This window comes from Rhinolophus sinicus, chromosome 14 (assembly GCF_057876585.1).
Source record: "Rhinolophus sinicus isolate RSI-liver-muscle chromosome 14, RSI-T2T, whole genome shotgun sequence".
Taxonomy (NCBI): Eukaryota; Metazoa; Chordata; class Mammalia; order Chiroptera; family Rhinolophidae; genus Rhinolophus; species Rhinolophus sinicus.
The window spans coordinates 16,133,937-16,142,318 of NC_142514.1; the positions used below are offsets into that span (position 1 = coordinate 16,133,937).

General features: G+C 47.3%; 1 pseudogene; it reads left to right on the forward strand.

Annotated features, from left to right (window-relative positions):
• Positions 1–700: 700 nt before the first annotated feature.
• Positions 701–6,545, forward strand: LOC148755452 (elongation factor 1-alpha-like; annotated as a pseudogene).
• Positions 6,546–8,382: the final 1,837 nt, after the last annotated feature.

Here is an 8,382-nt window from a genome sequence, read left to right on the forward strand (position 1 = left end):
AGAAAGAGAAAACCTTGAAGGAACTATGACAACTTAACTGTGATAGTATTTGAGTGGTTATAGGATTATTAATAATTTGGTTTTCTTTCTCTTTTTCTGTTAGCTCTATATTGATTATGTTTTGCTTTAATAATTATTTTTCAAACCCAAACTTTAGTGTTGTGGGGAGGGGGTGGGAGAACAGACCTGTGAAGAGCTGTGAAAGATTGATTTACCTCCCTGTTTTGAACCCTCTTCATTCCTAGTTGCAAGGATGATGGAAAGACAGTTTGATTCTGGATAATACTCACCAATTCCACAAGCATCCTAGCTCTTTGCTAGGCCCCAGGGATGCAGAGGTGACTGAGCCATGGTCCTCACCCTGGAAGACCCCATTCTGGAATCTCCAGGATTGGCTTTGCTCAGAGCTAGAAGTAGGGTTAGCTGGAGGTCAAAGCCTTAGGCCAAATCAAAGTGTCTAAACGTGAAATTTTAAAAATCAGTAAGCCAATGAGAAAAGCCCTTTGAAAAAAGGCAAGGGAGAAAAATGGGGAGTAGTTGGTGATATTTTAAAAGAGGGACCCAAAGTAGCAAATTGGTTGCTATGATCCAAATGTTTGCTTTCCCTCCAAAATTCATAGGTTGAAATCTGAATGCCCAATGGCATTAGGAGGCGATTATCACCTTTGGGAGGTGATTAAGTCAGCAGGGCTCCACCCTCATGAATGAGATTGTGCCCTATAAAAGAGGTCGAGAGAGCTCCCGTGGCCCCGCAAGGTAAGGATACAACCAAAAGTCAGTCACCGGGAAGAGGTGCCCTCACCCGGCCATGCTGGCACCCTGATCTGTCTTCCAGCTTCCAGAACCGTGAGGAATAAATTTCTGTTGTTTATTAGCCACCTAGTCCTGTATTTGGCAGCCCAAACTAAGACATTGCTACTGGTGGAATTTCTAGGACTATGACAGGCTAGTGCAGAGGATTCTCAGGGACAATCACGTCACTACCAACTTCATCTCAGCCAAAAGCCCAGTCCAGTGTTTTTAAAAACTCAGATATCAGAAAAACGTCTTGAGGTAAAAGGAAATGTCTGACTCGCCGGGGAGAGATGGCTTGTTAACGCAGACTCCAAGGGGTCCGTTTGCCGTCGCGCATCCAAGACAAAAGAAAACACGTGCAGGAGTTTGCCGCAAAAAAAGGAAAGGTTTCTTTAAGGAGTCGGCAACCAAGTCCGAAGACACAGGTGAGCTAGCGCTCTCAAACACCTGGCTCCCCGATGGCCTCTAGTGGCCAGACTATATAAGGGGAAAATCATCAATCAAGGTTGCTATGGGAGATGGGCGGGGGGCTCTTCTGATTGGTCGGGGCTAAGGCAATGGATCATGGCTTCAGGACCTGGTGTTAGTCCTAGCATGAGTGGGTCCGGTTTGCAGGGGATGCGGCTCCTGGGACTGTTCCATCCTCATGAGTCTGGAGCTGAAAGGTAACTGAGGCCAAGGTGTTAGCTTTGTTTTATTAAACACTTACTCATTGTTGGAGGTTTAGTTATATCCTCGTCAGGGTTGACAGACCCTCCCTCCCCAAGTTGTCCTGGTTGTAAGAACATTTTAATCCGAGGTTAGAGTGCCCCCATGTGTCTCTACTTTGTCTTAAATCTCTTAAAGGATCTGTTATTAACATCATGATTTATAATGGGAAGGGGGGGTGCCTTATCTTTTTGAGTGGAGGCAACACTGACCGGTAGGTGGAAACCCAGACTCAGGGGATAGGGACCCACTGAAGGAGAGTGGCATGGCTAGAATTCTAATCCAATTAGGTTTGCGGGCCTCAGATTCCTGTTCCTTCTGCCACTTTGCCTGCATCGGACTGGTCTCCAGGCACAGAGCCTCATCGTCCTCAAGGACTGATGTGTGGATTGTTCCAGAACCCTGGAGAATGCCAGCACTGTAGTGGCCTAACTCCGGTCCAATAGCTCTGACCCTCAATCCTAGGGAAGATATACCCCCTCCGGCTCTCACTCCTACTTTTGCCCCAGGTCCTACCCTAAATATTCATTCAACAATCAGCACCGGCGGCTGGCACTGCAGAGATGAACGGGAACAGGGCTGGAGTCATATCCCTTCCTTCCTTCCTTTCTTCACACATTCACTCCCTGAGAGGCTGAGCTGGCCTCTGGCTAAGGTTCCGAGGTCAGACAATTTGAATTCCAATCCTAGTCCTGCAGTTCTGCTCCTGAGCCTTCTTTTCAGAGAGCGTTTGTAGTAACATACAGAGGATGGCACACACAGTGTTCTGGGTCCAGGGCTTGGAAGCTGGTAAGTGGTCATTCTGCATTCACTCGACAAGTTCAAGGTTTTCCATGGGGCTGCTGGAGACAGGGGTGAATCCAGCTGGTTCGTGAGGCCCAGGACAACCCAGACAGCAGATATATAAAAAGCTAGAGCTCCGACCCGCTTCCTCCTTCTCCCCACACGCCTTTCTACACACACACACACACACACACACACACACACACACACACACACACACACACCTGAAAGCCCAGGGATGGGAATCCAGGATCCTCCTCTGGACCCCATGTTTCTGCTTTCACCTCTTCCACCCCCGCCTTTGACCCTTGGGCTACCTCCTAGTACCCAACCTGGCCCTGGGAGTGATGAGAAGAGGGTAGAAATCAGCATCTCAAAGCCCAGAGGCACTTCCTTTTGGTGGGCAGTGGACTCATTTTCCTCCCCACCTGGAACAGGAGAGCCCACCCCCTGCTAGCTGGGCCGCTGCCCCCCCCCCCAGGGTCAAAGGAGGTGGGGCTGGCATCTGTTGGTCTGCTCTAGGTGTGAGGATGTTCAATGAGCTCCCCCGGTCTCTGAAGGCAGGCCCTGGGGGAGAAACCAGAGCATCCTCCCCAGGTACCAGGTGTGGGGGTGGTCCCTCCGCCTGCCTTCCTGGCCAACTGTTTTCCTCTCCTGTCTCACCCTGTACAGGCTGAGCTGGCCCAGGCCCAAGGAAGATGAGGTGGGGGCAGGAGGTAGTGTATTGGCGCCCCGAGCAGGCCTGTCCTCTCTCCCAGCAGCCCCCAGCACGGGCAAAGAGAAGGCACACAGCAATGTCATGATCGTCGTGGTCGCCAGCCACGTGGAGTCAGGCAAATCCACCACGACTGGACACCTCACCTACAAATGCAGGGGCGCCCACAACAGGACCATCGAAAAATTCAAGAAGGAGGCGGCTGAGGTGAGGGTGGTCTGCCTGAGCTCCCCAGCCTCCCTTCCCAGCCTTGGTTTCTCTGGGAGGGCTGCTTCCAGATGGGAGACCAGAGGACGGCCCACTCCAGCTAAGCACCTGCTGGGCTAGAAGGTGCTTCCCTCGCAATCATGCCAGGCAGGTGGTGTGGCTGCGGTTTTCCAGGGGAGGCAAATGAGGCTCAGATGGTTAAATAGCTTGCTGAGGATGGCACCAAGGTTTAAATTCTCATGTGACAGATGCCACGCTGTGTGGCAGGTTAAGCTGCCAACATTCCCAGTTAACGGGGGCAAAGGATTTATTTGCCATGCATCTACCAGGAACCTTGGGGATACGATAGTGACCATGACAAGCCTGCCTCCAAGGAACTCCTGACCACACCCCCTCATGTCACACAACAAGCTCACTAATTGGGGTGATGTAGGAGCCCAGGGCAGGTGGGCTTTGAAGGCCCTGCTAAGGAGCCTGGCCACTTTCCCTGCAGCCACTGAAGGATTTCAAGTGTGGGAGTGATGGAATCGGACAAGCCTTTTAGGAAGAACACTCTGGCTGCTGTGTGGGAAGAACAGACCAAAGGGTTGGCAGGTGGGGGAGGCTGGGAAGCCAGCTAGGAGGCTGTGGCAGTGACCAGGTGAGCCAGGAGGGTGGCCTGGGCTCAGGCAGCAGCAATGGGCATGGAGAGTAATGGATGGAGTCCAGGGACGTGGAGGTGGGGAATCCACAGTACTTAAAATGAAGGGTTAGCTGTAGGGAAGGGGGTAAGGGAGGAAGAGGAGTTTAGAGTGCCTCCCAAGTTTCTGGCTTGGGAAATTGGATGGTTGGTAAATACCAAAGGCAGAGCTGATCTGGGGTCCACACAAATCTGCTCTAGATGTGTGAAAACTGAGGCCTCCTCAGGGCTACCTGTGTTGATGTCCAGATGCCAGCTGACTATTGAAGTCTGGAGCTCAAGACAGAAATCCAGGTTGGAGAGTAGGCCATGGGAGTGAGCTGGGTACATGCTTTGGGAAGGGTGAGGGACAGAGAGCCCTGGGATGTGTGGAGAAAGAGCCCAGGCAGGAGAATGAGGAGGAAACGCCAGGAAGGTGTGTGGGAAACCCTGGAGAGGGTTGAAGATGCATCTAGACGAGATGCAACTGGTCTGCAGAAACAGCTGCTGCAGAGGTATAAATAGGGATTGAAAAGCGACAGCAACAGGTCATAAGTCAGACTCATCGGCTACATAGATCCCATTTTCCTAATCTTGGCTTCCTGAGGTGCAGCCAGAATTGTTGTGGAGGTGCTTACACATCAGGAGCTGTCAAGGAAAGCTTTGGAACCCTGAGAAAAGACTGATTGGTCCATAGCCAATATGGTGGAGGCGTAACCAAGAATGTTATGGAAGAACAAATGAGCTGATGTGGTGGTTCTCAAACTTTCTGGTCTCAGGAAACTTACACTCTTAAAGGGATCCCAGAGGGTTTTTGTTCATATAAATTAGAACTATATATATTTCTGATATTTACAATTAAAACTCAGTTTTAAAAATATTTAGTTCATTTTTAATAAACCCCTTACATATTAACATAAGTATCCCATTTTGTGTGTGTGTTTGAAAGATAATTATTTTCCAAAACAAAAAATCTTATAAGAGTGGCAGTGCTTTATAGTTTTGCAGATATCTTTAATGTCTGTCTTAATAGCAAACAGCTGGATTTTCATATCTGATTCTGCGTTCAGTCTGTTGCAATTTTTATGTCATGCAGCCTTTGGGAACCACCACTTGTACACTCATGAGAGAATAAGAAGGGAAAAGCAAATTAATGTCTTAGTAATATTATGAACATAGTTTTGACCTTGCAAACTCTAAAGGGTCCTAGGGACCACCAAGGGTCCCCAGACCACTCTTTGAGACCTGCTTATCCAATGTATATTCTAAACTATGATGGACTTTATAGAAGTTTCCGTAGTAGCCAAAGTCAGGACACCTGGGTTCTAGTCCTATCTCTTAATGACCTAACTAGTTTTACTGAGGAAACCACCTGGTTTCTCGTCCTGTTTTCCACTCTGCCTTTAAGGCCTAATGCAGCACTCGAACTAGAGATGAACAAATGGCCAGGATCTTTCAGCTGGCGAGTTGTAGAGTAGACCCTGCACCAATGTGGTAACCTGTATATGCTACGGATGTTTTTCAGTGGCCTCATTTTTACCAACGCTGAAAGAAGGTCAACTCACTCAGGGTCCCCAGGGTAATTATCAGTCATAGCTACTAATTAACATAGGATAGGGGTTAAGAGTTTGAACTTTAGGGTCCCATGCCTTGAGTTCAAATCCTGACTGCTGCTAATTAGCTGTGTCATCTTGGGCTAGTCAGTTAATTTCACTCTTACTTGATCTGTAAAATGAAGATAATAAGACTTCGCTGAATTATATGAGAAAACCCTTGTTATGTGCTTAAAACAGCACCAGGTACATGGTCAGCAATACTTATGTATTTGCTGCTGTTCCTATCTTGAAGGCTTGTTGACCATGTGCCAGGCTAGCAATTTATCACATGACCTGGGCCATATGACTCTAAAGCTTGCTCTGATAGAAAAACTTAATTATACAAGTGATACAATCTATTATTTATAAATGTCAATGGCATCTCCATACACTGCCCTGTTACTGTCCCTCTGATTCTCAACTTATTTGGGAACCTTCTTCTTGGTCGATGGGCAGCTTTGGAAGTAGTGGTGACCCTGGGGTTTTTCCTCCCACTCTTGGCAAAGGTTCCTTCAAGTCCACCTGGGTGCTGCGCAAGCTGAAGGCAGAGTGGGAACGTGGCATCACCACTGACATCTCCTGTGGAAGTTCCAGACCAAAAGGAATATATCACCATCGTCGATGTCCCTAGTCACCGCGATTTCATCCAGAATGTGATCACGGGCCCCTCAGGTACCACCAGGTGGCCTCAGCCCTGCTATGAGGGTGGGCAGTGCGTGTCCCAGGCCAGAGCTGAGCTGGGCTTTCCTCTCTCTGTCCCTCGGGCCAGGCAGACTGTGCCGTGCTGACTGAGGCAAGTGGTGTAGATGAGTTTGAGGTGGCATCTCCAAGAATGGGCAGACCCGTGAGCACACGTGAGCATGTTGCTGGCCTACACGCTGGGCGTGAAGCAGCTCATCATGGTCAACAGGATGGACATCACAGAGCTGCCGACAGTAGTGAGCGCTTTGAGGAGATCAGCTGGGAGGTGAAGGCCTGTGTCAAGAAGATTGGTCACAACTCTGAGGCTGTCGCCTTCATGCCATGTTGGGTTGGCATGGGGACAACATGATATTAATAGAACCTAGCACCAAGGTGAGGGCTGACTGGGGCAGAGCCAGTTAAATGGGACTTTCTCATTCAAATCTTTGGGCTTCTCCTAGAACCTAATCCCCAGGATTTACAGCGTGCTTATGGGCCAGTCACTGTGAATGATTCCCATCCTCATAGGAAACATGATTTGATGCCCATTTTACAGATGAACAAACAGAGATAAGACTACACGACTAGTATGCATGGAGCTGCATTGTCCAATGTGACAGCCAGTGTGTGGCTATTTAAATTATTAAAAAGAAATTAAATAACTTCAATTCCTTAGTTGTGTTAGCTACATTTCAAATGCCCAATGAGCCTATGTGGCTGCCATATTGGACAGTGCAGTTACAGAATATTTCCATCATTGCAGAACGTCCTACTGGGCAGTGCTGGCAGAGCTTAGAATTCTAGCCCATGCTCACAAGCATTTAAGCTGTCCTGCCTCACAAGACGGGTTAGGTAGTGTGGGGGCAATAGAAGTGTTGTCTAAGATATAATCACTGTGCTCACAGATCCCACAATAGAGTAAGGTTTAAAATTCCTACGTGAGTATCTCCCTACCAAGGAAGTCTTGCTCTGGCATCAGACCTGGGTTCAAGCCCCAGCTCCATCCTTTGCCCACAGTAAAAAGATTAGTGAGTATTAACGCTCTGGGCCTTCAGACTCACTTTATGGGGTTGTGAGAATAACATGAGAGACTCCGTAGGGGCATCCATTCATGCATACAGTTGGTGCTCAAATGCTAACTGCTATCACTTATTACATTTGCCTAAAGCCTACCTTTTCTATAACTCACTAGAGGATTCTTAGCCTTTTCCTCCACAGGCACATAGCTATCTTTTTCTGATTATAAAAACACTCTAACATTTTTGCAATGAGCATTTCATGTAGCTATAAAGCATAAACGGCAATCTCACAGCTTATAGATAACCTAATTTTCATGCAGTTCTTTCTAGGTAGTCACAGCAGGACTCAAACTATACATATATAACATTCGATGACACCTTTTATTTTTAAAATTGTCCTTGCCATTTAAAGATGTTGAATGGCAACATCTTTGTAATGGGTGTTTTGTATTGCATCTCACAGAAGTACAGTAGTTTGTTTAGCCATATCCATTATTAAGGAAAATGGTGATTAATGATTTGAGAAATTATGTGCCAGACACCAGACTAAGCACTTTACATATACACAACCCCATGAAGAAGGTATGTTATTCTCATGTAAAATAAGAAAACTGGGACATGGTATAGTTGAGTAATATCCCAAGGTCACCTGCTTCTAAGAATATTATTTCTAATTTTATTAAAAACGGCCATAAGAATCTTGGTAAATAAATCTTTGAATGTTTCCTCTATTTAATTAGAATAATTTCCTAATGAAACAAAAGGGAGGCATTATTTTGGTGTCTTCTGACACATACCGCCCAATTGTCTGTGAGAAAGATTAGAACTGCCATTGGCGGTGTGTTCATTTGAATGGTATTTGAACATTTTCACACTGGGCACTGTCCTTGGTGCTGAGGGTGCAGCAATGGATAGGATGTGACTCTTCTTGTGGCACTTGGTCTTATTAGGGGGCAGGGTATAATATAGAGGACGATGACAAGTGCTAAGAAAAATATAAAGGGAGGCAAGATGGCTCAGTTGGTTAGAGCGCGAGCTCTCGACAACAAGGTTGCCGGTTCAATTCCCGCATGAGATGGTGGGCTGCGCCCCTGCAACTAAAGATTGAAAACAGTGACTGGACTTGGAGCTGAGCTGCGCCCTCGACAACTAGATTGAAGGACAATGACTTGGAGCTGATGGGCCCTGGATATTCCCCAATAAAATAAAAAAAAGAGAAAA